Below are 21,075 nucleotides of genomic sequence, written 5' to 3'. Positions count from 1 at the left end.
GATCCTGGAGTCCTGGGATCCAGTCCCATATTGGGCTCCCAGCATGGAGCCTGCTACTTTCTCTGCCTATGTCTCTGCCTCTCTCTGTGTGTGTCTTTCATGAATAAATAAATGAAATCTTTAAAAAAACAATGTTAAGTCAATTTTAGTAAAACTGGAAAATGTGTATATTTTAAGATATTATTACAGAATGTGTTGGGACATAAGATTCTGAAATTACTACCTTAGTCTCCATTGAGGTAAATTGCTTAATTCACTTTGTTATGCAATGCCATTCTAATAGTACTAAAAGAATGCAATATACATTTTTGTTGCCAGAATACACTCGGCAATATTCCCAACTTGAACACAGTGATCAGAAAAACTAAAAAAAAAAAAAAAAAAAATGAAAATGGAAGATGTAGAATCTAAAAGCAAAAGAACCTCTAGATTTACAGAACAAATTGGTGATTGCCAGATGGGAGTTTGAGGGTAGTAGTGAAATGGATAAAGGGGATCAAGAAGTATAAACTTCCAGTTGTATACATGGGAATGTAAAACACAGTATGGGGAATATAGTCAATAATTTTGTACCGTAGCAGATGGTAACAACTTATTGGGATTATTTTACAGTGCATACAAATGCTGAATCACACTGCTACATACCTGAAACTGATATATCAGTTACACATCAAAAAGTAGTATTTCATCATGGAAGAACTTCATACACAAAACAAGCTGTAACCAAATTTTCTGAGTTAGCCAAGTAGTGAAAACCACTTATTACCAGTGAATTAATTAAAATATGTGTGATTGTAGCCGTTGACATTTGTCAGAAAACAAAACAGAAACACTGGCAGCTTTTTAAAACAGTTGAAGAGGCCATTGGAAACAATATTCATAGTCAATTAAAACAAATTTTAAAAATTTAGATAAATTTTAAACTTTTATCATTTTTTTAATTTTAAGTTTTTGTTTCAATTCCAGTTAACATAGAGTACATTATTAGTTTCAGGTATCCAATATAGTGATTTAACACTTCTAACGCCCAGTGCTCACCACAAGTGCACTCCATTATCCCCATCACCTATCTAACCCATTCTGCCACCTGCCTGGTTACCAATAGTTTGTTCTTTATAGTTAAGAATCTGTTTCTTCCTTTGCCTCTATTTTCCCTATGCTCATTTTTTTCCTTAAATTCCACATGAGTGAAATCCTATGGTATATTTTTCTCACTTATTTTGCTTAACATAATACTCTCTAGTTCCATGGACATTATTGCAGATGGTAGATGATGATTCTTCCTTTTTATGGCTGAGTAATATTTCATTTTATACACACCATTCATCAGTTGATGATCACTTGGGCTGTTTCCGTAGTTTGGCCATTGTAGATAATGCTGCTGTAAACATTGGGATGCATGTATTCCTTTGAATTAGTATTTTTGGATTTTTTTTGGTAAATGCCTAGCAGTCCAATTGCTGGGTCATTTGAAGGCAGATATTTTTATTGGTTTTCTTTGATTCTTGCAGAGTTCTATATTACCAATACTGCTAATGTTTTGTTAGGTGAGCTGGATAAGTAGAAAGTGAAGAATTAAATGCTCTAAAAGATCTGTGTGGAATAACTGTAAGAATCAAAGCAAGTGTTCAGCATAAACTGAAGTAGAATCCTCTAAGATTTATTAGACCCAATAGTGGGGAAAAATGTTTTGAGCAGAAAAAGGATTAGCTGGGAAATTTTACAAAGCTAATGAAAACACAAGGTGTCTATAGCCTCCAGTAACTGTGTTACTCATTATCACATACTTTGTATCATGTAAAATATAAACAGTTCATTGAATTTCTCTTGTGGATTTAACAATTTTAAGTTATGTGATACTTAGTCAAATACAAGTAGAGTTAACCAGATTTGCCCTGTCACACTGCAGGGCTGACAGGTTAGCTGTGGTAATGTTTTATTGGAATTTTTTGAGCTCAGGACAACACCGACATTTTTCTGAATTAGTAACAATTCTCAGTCACTATTAGAAAATATTAAATGGCTTTGGAAATTAGTTTTTATGCTATTTCTCAAAGAATTCAACCAAAAAGTAAAAAATAAAATAGTAGTTACTTGTGAAACTTATGCTGCAGTAAAATCATTTTGAATGACCATTAACTTACTTGAATTTCAAGTAATAATCAAGCTTTTTTATTCACTTCCCATGGTGCCAAAAGTTGAAACAAAAAGTATTATTTCCATTCCAACAGATTTTCAGTGGATTTTTTCTGAAATTTCTGTAAGAAATCTCCATATTTTAGAGTCTATTTAACTGTAATGGGGGAGTGTGTGTAGCCTTCAGTTGTGAGTGACTACTCTGCAAAGTGAAGACATGCCAAGAGGCAAATATCAAAAGAATAGACTTCTATAAATGCCTTCTATGCAATAAAGCTCAGTAAAATTATATGCTTGTGGATTAATATCAGTAACAGTATCTCTCTGTGTAAAGGTATTTTCAAAGATAAAATACATAAAATATCAGCATTTACTTATGAAACTTTGCAATTAGTTTTAATTGTTTGAAATTTAGTACTTCTTATAATCAAAATATTTTTTCTCCAAAATACCAAAATATTTTTCTCAATATGCCTGTACTATTGCAATTACATTTCATAAAATATAATCTAAATATAAAAAACTGTTTTCTCTATTACATAAATATATGCATAATATCCAGTTTTTGCCTTTTGGCTTACAAAGTCTAAAATACTATCTGACCCTTTACAGAAAGTTTGTCTAATTATTCTGACATTAACCCTATATTATGATAGAATCATTGGAGAAATAAGTTCTAATGAGTGAAAATTAAAAGACGGAAGCAGCCCTGGTGACTCAGTGGTTTAGCACCGCCTTCAGCCCAGGGCCTGATCCTGGGGTCCTGGAATCGAGTCCCACATCGGGCTCCCTGCATGGAGCCTGCTTCTCCCTCTGCCTGTGTCTCTCTCTCTGTGTGTCTCTTATGAATAAATAAAATCTTAAAAAAAAAAAAAGAAAAAAAAGAAAATTAAAAGACGGGGTGTCCTTCCTTCCCTGCTGTGGGGAGCATTTTGACAAATGCTTAGAACACACCCTGAATATTTTAGGCAGAGATCTCAGGCTTGAAACTGCTTGCTACTGTCATACGGTAAAAACATGGGCCTAAATAGAGGCAGGATATTTTTCTTCTGAAATTTCTCTTACCAGGCAGAGTTGTAAATTGCTGTAAGGCTTTTTATTTTTATTTTTTTATTTTTTACCATGAGCATCTGCTCATATCTGACCACCTGGGAACTTGGGAAGTGTCTTTTGTTGCTCAGTGCTTAGATAGTGGGAGACTTGAACTTTGCAGGAGAAGAAAGACCCATTTCAGCAGAAAGTATTCAAGCCTGTGTTTTGTGCCTTTGTTGTTGAAACTTAACTTTTTAGAGTCTGAAAAAAGGATATGGATTGGAAAATGGGAAGGATATGATTCAAATGTTCTTAAATATGGTTTATTTTGTTCCTAACATCAGTTTTATCTCAACAAAACTGTATTTCTAATATTTGTAGGTGATTTCTGAGGAGATCTAGAAGACTGATCTTTGACAAGTGGCAAGGATCATGTACTACAATTATGTTCTCATAAAGTTATTGAAATTATCAAAGCTCTCTTCAGAAAATTTAAAAATTATCAAAGTGAGAAATAATGTATCATTAATTTATCTGTGGATTCTTTTTTACCATTATGAGAATAAATTCCTAGTCCCTATTCTATTTCTAACTCAATCTCAGAAGCAGAGAAATGATACTATCTCTTCATCAGATAGTCTCAGAGCAAAGTTGATATGCCTATAAATATTCCCATAGTTTTAATAGTTTCTATCATGCGTACAACACTGAAATTAGGCTTTTTAATATTTTTTTGCCATGATAGACTTGTTGCCACTATAAATTCAGATGCAGAGGATATGTTAACTGTTTATAAAGCATACAATAATTGTGGGTACCAGATCAGAAATCTTTTGTTTACTGCAAGCAGCAAAGCCTGACAAGTTTCAAGCTGTTATTTTTCAGGGTCTTGGACATTTTCAAAATTTGTATTTCTCTTACTTGTTTTTCACTTTTGAGTACAAAACAGGACCAAGATTAAAGAGCATTTAGCTATATTTTTCTTTTAGAAACTGGTATGGCATAGAAAACTGTTGTATTTCAAAATTATGTTTCACTTGAGCACGCGAGGTATTTTTTTTCTGGTGTGTTTAGTATTAAAAAAAATTATAGTACCAAAAATAGGAATCAGTGGAGAGAATTAAAAATAGATAAAATTATGGAACACAAAGATGGATAAGACCCTGTACATGCCCATATGTTAAGATAAGGGCAATATATTAATAAACAAAACCTCTTTAAAAGCTATGTTCTGGGAATTCTTTTATAACCTGCTAGAGGACTTCCAGGACATACTTTTGTAACAAATTTTACTATAGGCTTCAATACTAGTTTTTTTTTTTGTACTTGAAGGTTGAAAATTCATTAAATGTCTCAATAACTAAAGCTTTCAATTTTTAGAACAGATGTTTACATGTATTGCTTCACTGCATTTTGAATAATATGACAATTTCAATTATCTTTCAAAATGTTGAAACACTTGCTCTGCAGAAATGTAAGCATGTAATAAGAATTCCCCAAATTTATAAATTGTCTGATCTGCATGAAATTCATATGTATTCACATCACCTGCAATGCTGTCACTATCAAATTAATTGTATTAGTAGCAGCTACTTGTATACTGATGACATCCTAGGATCCTTATATTCAGCTTATTTCTAATCTCTGGGAATATTAGTGACATTATGTTGGAGGATAACTGTGATGTTGGAAAGATAAAATATTTCAATTTCTGAAGTTCAGAGAACTGTATGTAGTTTAATAGAACAATTTATCATTGTGAATTAAAACTCAGATATTTTGAAGTTTTCTTTGAAATAACTGTTGTATGTTTAGGAAAAGTTGCCTAAGACTAGAATTCTATAATTTGATATATTTTCCTGAAACATGGATTCTAACCTTCGTATCTCTATTGATATTGACACTTTAAGATGAGGTCTATTCTGTTGGATGGCAAGGTGGGTACTCAGTGCCTTAATTGAATGAATCTTTTCCTGAGATTATTTTTATATTCTGTCACTAATGCCTTGATTTCTAAATAATAAGATTTTTTGAGCTAAAATTCTGTTCTAATATTGGAACAGAGCCACGCCAATGCCATCTTGTCTTGATTATGAGAGCTTTGTAATAACTTTTGAAATCTAAAATGGGGTGAGTCTTCTCTCCTTAGCTCTGTTAATTCTTCACTTTCTCCTTTTTATTCAAACTGGATGTGTCCCTAGTCTTCTCTTCATGTTATCAAAGCTTTCTCTGCCTGGCAAATCTGTATTGAGTCTTTCTAGGAAGTTTTCAATTTGATTCTTTTTAAAATTTAGAATAATTTCTACCTTTATATTGGTATTCTATATTTAGTGAAATATCTCATACTTTATTTAGATATGATATCCTTTAGCTCTTTGAGCACATTTAAAATAGCTGATCTTTTAGCACTGTGGACATATTTAAAATAGCTGATTTAAAGTCTGTGACTAGTAAGTCTATCTTTTTTTGAGTTTCTTCCTGTACAATTTGTATTGAGTGCATTTTCCTCTTTTATGAGTCAATGTTGTTGTTCCTTTTTTTTTTTTAACATGGCTCATATTTTTCTTGCAAACTAGACTATTTCAAATCATGTGTCACTTTGGAAATCAGATCCCTTCTTCCTTTATGGTTCAGTGTTGCTGCTGCTGGTTGTGGTACTTTAGTAACTTTTGTGAAATCTATACTGGCTTAGTTTCATGGTCAGTAAATGACCAGCTAGAGATTTCTTGGCAAATGGAATAGTGAATTTCTGTTACTGCTTATGGGACCCTGAATTTGGAGCCATGTCTTCAACAAGCACCCTGACACTTTAAAGACCTGTCTTAGTCTTTACTTTCTGCTTCCAGAGAACTTCAAAGTCAGACAGATGTGTGAGTTTAGCGCCTTCCTAGGTCTTTTTAAGAACATGTGTACAGTCCAAGGCATATGTGTAGTCACTCGGGAGTATGTTTCATCTTTTTACAAACCTCTTTGGGCATTACATTACTCAGCTGCTTTTAAGCTTTTTGTTTGCCCCAATTGTTACCCTCACCTCAAGAAACTGTGATGTTAAAACATTTGATAAATGTCTTTGAGTACTGAACAGTTTCTCTTGAGTTCTAAAAAAATAAATAAATAAAATAAGCCTTTTGAGTGGATTCTCTCAGGAAATATTAACCAGGTTGACAGGTCAGATAAAGTCAGTTGGAACTTGAATTATTTGAAAGTTTGATTCACATTCAGCTCTCTCTAATACTAGGAAAGCAGTTTGTTACTTTTCAAAGATGCCACGGAGCTGGGGAATGGGAAACAGGATCACAGTAGGTAAAATTGCCTCAAAACCCACTGTTAATAAGACTAGGCATTTTTATTGACAAAATGGTTTCTGTAAACCCGTGGTTAGTTTCTAATTATGAAAAATGGATTCTCACAATATTTCTCTATTTTTTTCATTGCTTTTTGGAAGGGAAAGCCTTTGGAGGTCCTTAGTTTGACATTTTGGCTCATGTCTGTTTCCTAAGAGTATTTTAACCAGAAATTCTGATACGACAATATTTATAGCTGAAGAAAATATCCTATGTTTACTCTTCAGTGTACAGTCCTACATCCTTATTGTGCTTAATTTTATTGTGCTTTGCAGATAGTGCTTTTTTTTTCTTTTAACAAATTGAAGGTTTGTGGTAAACCTGCACTGAGCAAGTCTATTGGTCCTATTTTCCAGAAACACTTCTTGTTGAGCCATCAAAGAGGATGAAATCTTGCCATTGCAACAATGTCAGTGGACCTAGAGAGTATTATGCTAAGTGAAGTAAGTCAGTCAGAGAAAGACAAATATCAAATGATTTCATGTGAAATTTAAGAAACAAAACAAATGAACAAAGGGAAAAGAGAAGTAGGCAAACCAAGAAGGAGACTCATAAATATGGAAAACCAATTGATGGTTACTGGAGTAGAGGTGGGTGGGGAGATGGGAGAAAAATAGGTGGTGGGAGTTAAGGAGTGCACTAGCTCTGATGAGCACTGAATTATGTATGGAAGTGCTGAATCACTAAACTGTACACCCAAAACTAATATTACACTGTACGTTAACTAACTGGAATTTAAGTAAAAAAAAAAAAAAACTTGAAAAAATATCAGTTGCAGCTAACTTTTTTAGAGTTCTTTGTAGATCATCTTGCATTTTTTTTCTACATTAACACAGTTTTCACACTACTGTTAGGTATACAATGTTCTCTTGACTTTACAAAATGTAGAAAAAGAATGGAAAAGGAATAGTAAGTTTCTTGGACTACCTTGCTCCCAGGGGAAAGAGTGAATATATAAACCAAGGCAAAATGACCTCAGGGCCCAACATCTTGGTAATTCTTGCAATATTTCAGACATTTCATTATGGTGATCTGTGATCAGTGACCTTTGATGTTATTACTGTAACTTTTTTAAGGTACCAAAAACTGTACCCATATAAGATGTAACTCAATTGATAAATGTGTAGTGTGTTAATTGCTCCATTGAATAGCCATTTTTTCATCTCTCCTCCTTGTGTTTCTGAGAATAGGGAGGTCCAAAAATATTGAAATTATGACAATTAATAACCCTACTGTGGCTGCTAAGTGTTCAAGTGAAAGGAAGAATCACATCGTACTTTAAATCAAAAGCTAGGGGACCCCTGGGTGGCTCAGCAGTTTAGTGCCTGTCTTCATCCCAGGGCATGATCCTGAAGTCCTGGGATCAAGTCCCACGTCGGGCTCCCTGCATGGAGCCTGCTTCTCCCTCTACCTGTGTCTCTGCCCCTCCCTCTCTCTCTCTCTTTCTGTCTCTCTCTCTCTCTGTGTCTATCATAAATAAATAAATAAATCTTTAAAAAATAAATAAATAAATTGAAAGCTAGAAATGATTAACCTTAGTGAGGAATGCATTTCTAAAGCCAACATAGGTTGAAAGCTAGACCTTTTGAGCCAGTTAGCAGAGTTGTATTATACAAAAGGAAAAGTTTTTGAAGGAAATTAAAAGTGCTACTCTATTGAATACATGAATGATAAAAGCAAAACAGCCATATTGTTAATATGGAGAGTTTTAATGGTCTCAATAAAAGATCAAATCATCCACAACAATCTCTTAAGCCAAAGATTACTTCAGAGCAAGGCCCTAACTCCAATTTTATGAAGGCTGGACAGGTCAGGAAGCTGCAGAATAAAAGTTGGAAGCAAGCAGAGGTTCGTTCACAAGGCTTAAGAAAGGAAGCCAATAACTATGCAAGGTGAAGCAACAAGTTATTCAGAGATCTAGCTAAGATCATTCACGAAAGTAGCTATACTAAACATAGTGTAGAGGAATAAGTGTATTGGAATAAGTGTATTGGAATAAGATGCCATTTAGGACTTTTATAACTAGAAGGGAGAAGTCCATGCTTGGCTTAAAAGGGCAGACTGACTCTTGTTAGGGACTAATGGAGCTGGTGACTTTAAGTTGGAGCCAGCATTCACTGACAATTCTCAAAATCCCAGGGCTCTTAAGAATTAGGCTAAATCACTCTGCCTCTATAAATTGAACAACAAAGCCTGGGTGACAGCACATCTATTTATAACATAGTTTAATTTTAAGCACACTATTGAGACTTTTGCAGTTAAAAAGATTCCTTGAAGCATATTACTACTCATTGATAATGCACCTGGTCACCCAAGAGCTATGATGAAGATGTACAATGAGATTAATGTTTTTATGCCTGTCAACACAATACCTATTTTTCAGCCTATGGATCAAGGAGTAGTCTTGAATTTCAACCTTTTAAACTTTATAAGGTTGAGTTTCATAGACAATTCTTCTCATGAATCTGGGAAAAAACAAATGGAAAACCTTCTATAAAGTATTAGCCGTTCTGGCTGCCATTTAGAACATCCATGATTCATGGGAAGAGGTCAAAACATCAACAGGAGTTTGGCAGAAGTTGACTCCAGCCCTCATGGGAGACTTAAAAGGAGTTCAATATTTCAGTGGAGGAAATCACAACAAATGTGGTGGAAATAGCAAGAGAACTAGAATTTGAAGTGGACTGAAGATAGAACTCAATTGCTGCAATCTCATGATAAAACTTCAAATGGAAAAGGAGTTGCTTCTTATGGATGAACAAAGAAAATGGTTTCTTGATGGAATCCACTTCTTGTGAAGATGCTAGGAATATTATTGAAGTGACAACAAAGAATTTAGAATATTACAGAAATTTAGTTGGCATGATAAAGCAGTAGTAGGGTTTGAGAAGATTGACTCTAACTTTTTTAGGTTGACTCATTTTGAAACCACTTTACCATAGTAAAACTTCTATTAATCAGCACCACACCCCACAGAGAATTTCTTTATGAAAGGAAGAATCAGAGTGGCAAACTTTACTGTTGGTCATTTTTTTTTAAAGATTTTATTTATTTATTCATGATAGACATAGAGAAAGAGAGAGAGAGGCAGAGACACAGGCAGAGGAGAAGCAGGCCCCATGCAGGGACCCTGATGTGGGACTCAATCCGGGGTCTCCAGGATCACGCCCTGGGCCAAAGGCAGGCGCTAAACAAGTGAACCATCCAGGGATCCCCTTTCCATACCAATTGTAAAGGTTTAAGGCCTTATCTTAGACCTTAGGCCTCTTAGGCCATTTAGGATAAATTCTTCCATTTTGGCATTTTGTCTAAGTCTCTTCTACCTTTTCTGAGTTATAAAAGCCAGTTACATCTCCTGCTCCTGAAAGTATTGGCCTTATGAAGAAGTCGTCATAAAGTCCTGAGGGAATGGTACTTCAGGGAGTGTCTCCAGTGTGTGCTGCTTGGGCTCTGCTGTTAGGTTGTGGCTGCTTTGTCCTTTAGACCAGTTGCCTGTTGTGGACAGTTTTGGTCCCTAGCCTGAATGTGGTAAATTTTATTAGGTGTGCTTCTTCTTGTCTAGTTGTGAAATGAGACCTGACACCAACTCCACCAGAACTGAGGCTCTGCAGATCTCTGATTGGGAGATGTGTAGGTAGGGGCTTGTGCTGGATGTCTGGAGGAGAGACTTGCTGCACTGGGACTTAGGCAGGCTTGGCTGAGAAGGACAGTCCCACTAGAATGCAGTGGGGTGAGGCTTGGTGTCAGTAAGTTAGGCAGGTTGGGTTGTGTGCTGCTATTCTCGGGTGGCTCTGTGTTCATAGTAACAGGTAGACGAGGGAAATGGCATCATCTAGCTCCTTTGTTTCCAGAGATCCAGCTCTGTGAACACTGCCTCTCAAGGATATGCTCTGAGAAGAGCGAATAATCTCTCCACTGTGTGCCTATCTGTCTTCAGATCACTGTTTCTATATCTTCTGCCCCTGGCTTGTTTGCCTGCCTTCTCTCTAGGAGCAAGGCAGTGACTGCTGGGCTTGATCCAGCCAAGCCAGCTGACCTTTAAAACTCCAGACTTTACACCCCACTGGTTGTAAGAATACATGAAATTCAGCCCTTCTTATTTAATAAGCCAATGTCCTCGGGGAAATGTTTCCCTTGGGCATCTATCTCCCTGTGTGCTCCTCTTGCTCATCTTTTTCTATGACCATGGCGCTCTCCCCTCCACAGCATGAGAATCTCCTTCTCACATAAACCATGTCTCCGCAATTCCATCCAATACCTTCTTCCATATGGCCTCTTGTCTCTCTTTAGTTGTGGAGTTTGTTCTGACAGTCTTCAGGTTGATTTCTGGGGTATCTAGGGTGATTTGATAGTTATCATGTTGTTGGGATGAGATAAGCCTATGGTCCTGCTACTCTGACACCATCTTCCTTCTAGGGAAAAATTTTAAAAATGTACAAAATGTCGATATTTCTCACTGAGGGAGAATTGAATGATGTCTTCTACTGAAATCAATAAAAATGTGATTTTATAAGTTGTAGAATCATATGAAATTTAAAATATATTCCAAGATTTAATTTTTGCATTTTCATGTGAAGAAAACAAACAAACACGCTATACCTAAAAGCATCCTTCTTTAAAAAGATAGGACTCCTATAGAAATCTTAAAGAAATATTTTCAATCTTTTGTACTATAGCTGGAATCAGGCCAAATGATAATATGAATTGTCAAAGGATTTTTCACTTTTTTCTTAAGCATTGATCTCTTGACACAGAACATGAAGTTAAATGCTTTTTATAGGGGGTGGGACTTTTCCAACAAAAAATGTGATAAATGAGGAGTATAAAAGATAATCTGTGGTATAGTTTATTTATTTTTTTAAAGATTTTATTTATTCATGGGAGACACAGAGAGGCAGAGACACAGGCAGAGGGAGAAGTAGGCTCCATGCAGGGAGCCCGATGTGGGACTCGATCCAGGGTCTCCAGGATCACACCCCGGGCTGAAAGTAGCGCTAAACTGCTGAGCCACCGGGGCTGCCCTGTGATGCAGTTTAAAGTGTTAATGGAATATAGATAGCATCATTGATATAAGATAATATACACGTTTTGAACACAGTGTTAAGTTTCATTGAAAACTGAAAGGGGAATAATATATTGCCAATGCTGGTGATAAGCTGTAGCACAATAAAAGAAAAAAGAACACAAAACTGACAACTCTAGTTTTGGATATATTTCACATTTAATAACCTAGAGTTTAGAGAGCCAAATATAAAAAACAAAATTAAGGGTTTATAAATTTAGAATCTTGAAGTAAGGTATATAGAAAGGAAAAACATGAATAATGGCTTTTATAACATGTATATGGAAATGTTTAAAATTTGCTGAATTACTGAAATATACATGAGTTTGAAAACATGGACTCTTGACTAGTTGCATATCTAAGTTATTTGGGAAGAGCAGACACTTGTGGTGTAATTTTGGTTTTTTTAATTTTTTTTTAAAATTTTTTAAGATATTCATTTTGATAGGGAGTGAGAAAGCAAGCATGAGTGCGTGGGGGGGGGGGCAGAGGGGGAAAACAGACTCACTGCTGAGCAGAGATCTTGATGGAGGATTCAGTCCCAGGACCCCAAGGGATCATGACTTGAGCTGAAGGCGCAGATTCTTAAGCAACTGAGCCACCCAGGCACCCACTGTGGTGTAATTTTAGGGAAAAGACTTTCCTAACTAAGAAATCACTCCTGTTTCTACCTATTCCTTAAGTGTCCATCATTTTCACACATTGGGTTATACTATAAAGCTGCTGTGTAATTGTAAGTCAGGTTTCGAATAAGTAGGGAAATAAAAATTCAGTGTTAAGATTTCAGATAAATCAATTTATCAAGCAGTAAAATACTATGCTGAAATGGAACATCAAAAAGGCATCCAGACTACTAGTGGACTTTTTAGAAGAATGAGGAGTTTTAGAGCTAGAATTGGTGATTGTTATATGGGTTAATTATTGCTGTAAGGGGCTAAATTGTCCATTGGTGTGGCATGCTGAAACATAGGGATATCCTAGCAAGAAGAGAGAGATCATGATCTTATAGATGGGATGGTTATACTCCTTTGATCTATTTGCTTGTTGTGTTCTGGTGACTTCATTTTGGAAAACTGTAGGGTTTGTGAGATGCTGCAATGAGAAATAGATTTAAGCAACTTCTATAAAAAGCCGAACCCTCCTATATATGTTCATAGAGTACTTTCATTAATTGTTTCAGTTACAAAGTCATGCAGTTCTTTATTAAATTAAGGATTTATTGCAATGATCCTTTTCTGAGCCTGCATTCCAGATAAAATCCTATCACTCCCCAAATTTTGGCCTATAAATTTTTCCTAAAGTTATAGTATCTGAAATTTGAAAATAAAACAAAAAGATGGGCAACTGTCTTTGTAATATTATGTTAGGGTAAAAAATTAGTGGTACTCTAATTCAAATACTTACTATTTATTAGAGGTTCAAGGATTAGGGAGGTTTACATGTTAAATTAGAATTTTTGTGAAAAAAAATTTTAGCGATGCAAAAAATTTGGAAAAGATAACCCAGAGTTATGATTTATGGTACTGTTGGACATTGCTTGGCTTTGTAACTAGCTAATGGGTTTATCCTAACATTGCCTAAAAGCCACCAGTTTCTCAAATGCTCTTTGAATGCTTTATTATTTTTGGCTCCTTTATTGAGTGTAATAAAATATTTGGCATCTTATATTTGTATGAGAGACATATTTTAAAAGTTTTAATTATTTTTCAATTTCTTATCCATTTTAAATCCCTCTTTTCAGAGCAAAGTGTTCGCTCTCCACAAACTTCCTGCTACTGCAGATATAATTCATATGAAGATATTGTGGATTAGCTTTCCAAATGGAATATTTGAATGTATACTCTTAATGATCTGAATTAAAATAATTCTGTTTTAGCAAGAATGCTATGGATTCAAGTTGTGAAAATAGGAAGTATTAAGTTCAAATATGTTAAATGATATAACTAATCTGTTGAGTATATAGGAGAAAGTTAACTATTCTGGCCACTCCCCCACCCCCATTCCAAGAATATCATTATTATTAGAAACTTGTTGAAAATATAAATCCCCATGCCTGAATCCAGACTTATTGAGTTAGTATATCTAGGAGTGATGCTATATGGATCATATGTCCTTTTTGCAAAAGTATCTTTGTTGATTAAGATGAAGAATCTATTCTTGAATTATAGATCTAGTTTCAAGATGGAGCACTTTTGAGTAGTGATTTCTAGTCTCAGATTGAGTGGTAGACATATCAGAATAGAAAACTGAAAATATATATGAAAATATTCTTTCCAAGGGTAAACTTTGGTGTATGTGGCAAAGTATAGGAAAGTTTAAACTTTTATATTTGTGTTGAATTCAAATATGTGGATATTCTGTTTTCTGTTTTGAAAATAGGAGAAAAGAATCACATCTGCCAGCTTCAAAGAATGACTTTTTAATGACATTTTTAATAATCATAAAAAATTCATATAGGCTAGCATTAAAGAAGTCTCCCATAGAAATCACAGCCCAGAAAACTTTATTAGCTTTGAAAGACACATTAGAGGACAGACAATGGGGCAGTGAAGCTGCTTTGAGAGCATGTTGGAAGCATAATTTGACTTCGATTTTAGGTGATTGTCTGAAGTCAGCCTTACAAAAAGAATAACCTCATAATAAGGTCATCAAGGAGCTCATTTTGCTAGAGATAACGCACAATGAAAGTCAAATATTTATAATTAGTACCTATTTTTCTTAATGCCATATCTATATCTATGAAATTGATATAAATTCTGGTGTTCCATTCAATCATCAGAAACACTCAGATACAGAAGAGCAACCAAGAAACAAAATATACTTAAATTTTATTTCCTTTTCATTTGTTATATCTAATGCTGTAATGGTGGAAGTCACCACATCAGCTTTAAAGCCAATGGAACAACTCTGAGGAATATCTGACTTGGTCATGTTGAGGGTTAATTGGCCAGTCAAAGACTGATGAGGTATTTAATGTCTGTTTTCCTCAAATTTCACTGTAACTTACCCAATATATACTTTTCAGGTCAACTTGAATATCATATTCACATAATGCTCTTAAACTGCTGGATGCATCTCAACCTATCCAATTTAGAAATCACATAAAATAGTTATAGCATGAGTGTATGCGTGAATGTGTTTATGTGAGAAAGAATGTGTATGTGAAGGTACGTTTGATGGTATGGGTATGAGGTTGTGAATGTGTGTATAATTGTATATGATTATATGTATGAGTGAAAATAGGTGTTAACGGGATATTTTGCTGCTTGGAGCAGTCACTGTTTATAATGTCTTATTCTGAAAGGTGTCACAAAATCACCTTAGAATGTGTGGGTGTGTGTATGTGTTAATGCATCTCATCTATTAGACAAATTCAGTAGGCCACAGTGGTAAATAATGACTTCCCTTCTATCCAAAAGAGTTGAACTAAATTAATGCCTGCTAGAGCAGTATGTACTGTCCTATGTGGATGTTGTACAGAGGTTTTTATTTCTATGCAAGTATTCAGAACTCAGTTAAAAGAAATAATCCCTATTTTTAAAAATATATTCAGTCAATAGAGGTCTCATCTCAGGAAAATTAAAGTTGTAAGCCTACTATGACATAAGAAGAGGGACACAAAATATTATATATAAAAAGTAAACACCATAAAATGTATTATTTATATAGGTGCTACATGTTTCCTTAACGTTAGCACAGAGATTAAAGGACAAAATGACAGATATTTCATTTTGTATCCTTTTCCACAAAACATTCTGTGAAATTCTAATGGGATGGTTCGTGAAGAGAGGTCATAGTCAAAAGTATTTAGGTTAAGAGAGTAGATCTCATGTTTAATGTGTTTACCACAATTAAAAATATTTAGAGAAGAATAGTAACTCTCCTACTGCTCACTGTCAAGCATTTTATCTCATTTCCAGAATGGGATATGGTAAGTTCTGTTATAATTGTTCTAATGGGATTGACTCACAGGTGGAGTGACAAGTACCTTGGCTAAAGTTTCACACTTCTAGTCTGTGGTAGGTCCAGAGTAAATCCTTTTAATCTGGTTTAATGTCACTGTTGTATGTTGACTCCTTCTGCATTATATTAGTAACTTTTATATGTAAATTTTTTTCATATTTTTCTGCAGTAAATTAATCTGTATTTTTACTTAAGCCTGGATTGCCATCACATTTTCAATGTAAAATTTATTTCTATGGGGGTAAATATTAACACTACTTAGAACTAGCATCAGTGGAAAGTGCTCTATAAGGTCTGTGTTGTAGCAATATGTGAAGTTTACAGTCTTTTTATTTCCACCAATTAGTACAGTATTGGATTGGATTCCCTGGGAAACGTAATCTGAGCTAGAGACTTAGTTGAAAGAAGTTCATGAAGAGTTCTCTGGAGAAAAATACGTATACAGTAAGGAGAATAACTAGATTAAGATGAGGGAGACATTGAAGTGTAATTCATTTGCAACACAGAAGGTTGATCCCACGGGAGAAATCTAAATTTGGCATGGCCCTTCACACTTCTCAAATTGAAGTTTTGGTTTGACCATTGAGTGTGGATTATTCCCTGGGAGTGAGATACACTTTTAGTCAAGGTAACTCCCTTCTGCAGCGGTGCAGGGAGGGCATCAGCTGCAAGTCAGTAGCAGCCAAGATTCCCAGCAGCTGAGTAAATGAATGTGTTAGTCTTGAGTGGATTACAACCGAATAACACCAAATCTACTACGCCCTTCTGAAAGTTGGGTTTCAGTTTCTTATACCTGGTAGTTGAATCAATTTTAGAATAAATTCCTGAGGTTAGGAAGGCACATATATTCACCCAACCACAGTCAAGACCCAGAACAGTTCCATCTGTCAATGATATTTCTTTAAATGGCCTTATTGAAGTAAAATTGATAAAGAACTGCAAATGCTTAGTGCATACAGTTTGAATTCAGACATATGTAAATACTCATACTATCATTACAATAAATGTGATAGAACAAATCAACATGTCTCAAAGTTTTCAGTCCCTTTTATTTGTGTAATAAGAACATGTATCACAAGACTTACCCTCAGCAAATTTTAAAGTGCACAATATTGTATCGTTAACTGTAGACAGTATATTGTACAGCAGATCTTTAGACATTATTTATCTAGTGATATACATTGAGTTTCCTAAAAGTCTATGTTGAGACTTAATTCCCAGTGTGATTGTATCTGTTGAGAAGTGACTGGGTCATGAGGTTGGAACTCTCATGAATAGGAATATTGCCTTTATAGAAGAGACTATCATGTGAGGGCTCAGGAAGCAGATGCCCCTTATGGGACGTCAAATACCATCCAATATTGTGCAGTTCTTGGATGCTCAGTTTACTTTTTCTCTTCTGTTTCACTTTGTATAATTTCAATGGACTTATCTTGATGTTCACTAATATTTTTCTTGGCTCTGACAAGTCTATTGATGAGTCCTTTAAAGGCATTCATCATCTTTGTATTGTCATCTAGTTCTTTTATATAGCCTCCATTTTTGTTAAAGCTATCTGTTCATACATGCTGATTACTTTTTCTGTTGGAGGCTTTAGTGCATTAAGCATAGTCATTTTATAGTTTCTCAACTATACCATATGGAATAGTCTCTGAATAAAGCTTTGTTAATTGTTTTGACTCTTGGCAGATAGTTTATCCTCACTTCATTTTGTGTTTGAACTTTTAATTGACTACTTAACATAGTATCTAGAACATTTACAGGCTGAAATGTATGAAATTCATGCCATGAAATGAATGATACATGTTTCTTTATCTGCTACAATGGTAGTGTAGATGGTTGGTTCAGTCCTGTCAGGAATTGAGCTGGATTTGGATCATCATGTTACCTGTGTTCTATCTCACATTTACACCTTCTCGCTGTCTCTCAAAGGTCTCCTTCATTCTTTTACCTCGCTCCAACTGGTTGACTGCTATATCTTCCTAGTTGATGATTGCTTGCCTATCGTCTCAGGCAAGGTTTCAGTAATCCTGCCTCTCACCCAGGGTAGACCATCTCTCCTTGGCAGGGCCCAGGACAGATTTATGAAGTGGTTTTCCTTCAATGTTCCTTCATCTGTGCTATGTACCCTCCTCTTACACAGGAAGGTGAAATAGTTTGCTGCCTGTCATTTAAAAAATACTCTATGAAACATCAAATAACTTTTGGTTTCTTTTTATATAACATGGAGTGAGAATAAACTTTTCTTTTTTTTTAAAGCTTTTATTTATTTATTTATTTGTTTAAGATTTTATTTATTTACTCAGAGAGAGAGAGAGAGAGAGAGGCAGAGACACAGGCAGAGAGAGAAGCAGGCTCCATGCAGAGAGCCTGACGTGGGATTTGATTCCAGGTCTCCAGGATCACACCCCGGGCTGCAGGTGGTGCTAAACCGCTGAGCCACTGGAGCTGCACCAAACTTTTCTTTACTAAAGTCCTTTCCTCCTACAAATGCCTATTGATGAATTATTATTTTTTTCTCTCTAAAGAATTATTCATAACTTGGATTTTACTTTACTAGTTATTTACTGAAGACATGCAGGAATATACATTTCTATAATTAACCGCCAAGCTTTTAAAAATGAATTTCTGTACTTAGCCTCCATGTTTTCTTTGTTCGCATCTATTCATTTTACATATCTTTATTTGAACACTTATTTTTGATTACTATATGCCAAACATATTGCTGTACTTAGGACTTTACATAAACTCTTATGGTCTGCTATAATGGTATTGTTACTTATATAGAAAGGCTGAGTAAATTTGTCCAAATTACATAGAGTCAGAAACTAGAGCGGAGTAGATTGACTTTAGTCTAATATGCTTATAAGTTATAGTCTGTTCTGCAGTTGATTTGAGTTCTACAACTGTGGTATATTTGTGTGTGCATACACAATACAGACTTGTGTTTTTAGAAAGGATTTACATTTCTAGTAATGGCTAATTTCTTTGAAAAAATTTATTCACTTACACTTTTTTTTAGGTTTTATTTTTTTCCATAAGTTTGTTTGTTTGTTTATTTATTTATTTTTATAATAAATTTATTTCTTATTGGTGTTCAATTTGCCAACATACAGAATAACACCCAGTGCTCATCCCATCAAGTGCCCCCCTCAGTGCCCGTCACCCATTCACCCCACCCCCCACCCTCCTCCCCTTCCACCACCCCTAGTTCATTTCCCAGAGTTAGGAGTCTTTACGTTCTGTCTCCCTTTCTGATATATCCCACACACTTCTTCTCCCTTCCCTTCTATTTCCTTTCACTATTATTTATATTTCCCAAATAAATGAGAACATATAATGTTTGTCCTTCTCCGATTGACTTACTTCACTCAGCATAATACCCTCCAGTTCCATCCACGTTGAAGCAAATGGTGGGTATTTGTCATTTCTAATAGCTGAGTAATATTCCATTGTATACATAAATCACATCTTCTTTATCCATTCATCTTTCGATGGACACCGAGGCTCCTTCCACAGTTTGGCTATTGTGGACATTGCTGCTAGAAACATCGGGGTGCAGGTGTCCCGGCGTTTCATTGCATCTGAATCTTTGGGGTAAATCCCCAACAGTGCAATTGCTGGGTCGTAGGGCAGGTCTATTTTTAACTCTTTGAGGAACCTCCACACAGTTTTCCAGAGTGGCTGCACCAGTTCACATTCCCACCAACAGTGCAGGAGGGTTCCCCTTTCTCCACATCCTCTCCAACATTTGTGGGTTCCTGCCTTGTTAATTTTCCCCATTCTCGCTGGTGTGAGGTGGTATCTCATTGTGGTTTTGATTTGTATTTCCCTGATGGCAAGTGATGCAGAGCATTTTCTCATGTGCGTGTTGGCCATGTCTATGTCTTCCTCTGTGAGATTTCTGTTCATGTCTTTTGCCCATTTCATGATTGGATTGTTTGTTTCTTTGGTGTTGAGTTTAATAAGTTCTTTATAGATCTTGGAAACTAGTCCTTTATCTGATAGGTCATTTGCAAATATCTTCTCCCATTCTGTAGGTTGTCTTTTAGTTTTGTTGACTGTATCCTTTGCTGTGCCAAAGCTTCTTATCTTGATGAAGTCCCAATAGTTCATTTTTGCTTTTGTTTCTTTTGCCTTCGTGGATGTATCTTGCAAGAAGTTACTATGGCCGAGTTCAAAAAGGGTGTTGCCTGTGTTCTCCTCTAGGATTTTGATGGAATCTTGTCTCACATTTAGATCTTTCATCCATTTTGAGTTTATCTTTGTGTATGGTGAAAGAGAGTGATCTAGTTTCATTCTTTTGCATGTGGATGTCCAATTTTCCCAGCACCATTTATTGAAGAGACTTTCTTTCACTTACACTTCTATTCAAATATTTTATATTTTTAAATGTAATGATTTTACTCCAAAACTTTTATTTTATAATTAAATTATTGACTCATATTGAATTTTTCTTTTATACTTGACATATTAAAAAGGCTATATGCTTTGGGGTTGATTACTTTTCCTTAATTTTATCTGATATGTTGCTTTTATATCTGTAGCATTGTCCCTAACTTTAGTATTTTAATGTTTAAAATGGAGTCCTTATGAATTTAATTCCTGGAGTCCCTTTACTAAAATCATTAATTATCCTCATTTAAGATTTATATGTTCTGCTGTATCTATTCTAATCTCCATTTTTACTTGTGTTGTAGAGGAATATATTAAAGAGATCTTTAACATTGTTGATTACATTTCCTTTAGTCTTGATTTTGCCTATACTTTCTCTAGCAGATTTTATCTTGTTTCAGTTATAAGGTCTATGAATGATTTCACTCTCTTAACAAGTTCCATCTTTATTTTGTACTGATATAAATTAATCATTCAGGACCTTTTTCTTGGATTTGGTGCGTTTTGAAATATGAAAATTCAGGCAAGGCAATATCTAGGTGTTCTATCATACAATTTTTAAAAGTTTTATATTATACACATTTTATAGGCAGGATAACTTTCTCTTTTATTCACACTTGAATGAAGGGCAATCAATTCAAGCCTGGCTTTTGCTGGAAAAGTATGTGTTTTTCTAAAACAGTAACTGTCCAATTGGTTTCCATTAGCATCATCCCCTAAAATGCTAAGGAGGAAGTATGGTTGATATAAATTTTGAGAGCCAGTTCAATTATCCACCAGAACAAGTTGGCAGACAGCCAGAGCCCTAGGAAGTCATTTAGATAAATTTCATATTCATATAATTTATTCTCTATTTGGTGAAGATGCTGTGCCAGAGGCCATGTTTTCTGTGAACCAATTTTAGTTTGGACCAATTACTACCCCAATTACTCTCTTCTGCCTCTGTCCTTTTAAAACATCATACTTTGTTTGGAAGAAGCCATGCCTCATCAAGAGGCAGTTGTCCAATGGCATGGTTTTTGCTTGAGGGTGCTGATATGAAAAACTACAAGCCTTATAATTTAACTATGAAAATTATTGAGTCACAGCTGTGAAAGACATACCATCAAGAATTCTCTAGTTTTTTCTTGCACATCAAATTTG

At 35.1% G+C, this 21,075-nt stretch overlaps 1 long non-coding RNA gene across 12 annotated transcripts in view; it reads left to right on the top strand.

Moving 5' to 3' along the window:
• Window positions 1–21,075, top strand: part of LOC144287842 (uncharacterized) — a 435,194-nt gene that overhangs the window by 78,578 nt on the left and 335,541 nt on the right. For 8 of the 12 annotated variants that reach the window (XR_013355616.1, XR_013355613.1, XR_013355619.1 and 5 more), the window contains one exon: window positions 6,869–6,955. The exons of the other annotated variants lie outside the window; for them this stretch is intronic. This is a non-coding gene — a long non-coding RNA (uncharacterized LOC144287842). The remainder of the gene's footprint in view (window positions 1–6,868; window positions 6,956–21,075) is intronic. 12 annotated transcript variants of the gene reach the window in all.

Source organism: Canis aureus, chromosome 17 (assembly GCF_053574225.1).
Source record: "Canis aureus isolate CA01 chromosome 17, VMU_Caureus_v.1.0, whole genome shotgun sequence".
Taxonomy (NCBI): Eukaryota; Metazoa; Chordata; class Mammalia; order Carnivora; family Canidae; genus Canis; species Canis aureus.
This window is presented reverse-complemented; position numbering and strand designations above follow the sequence as displayed.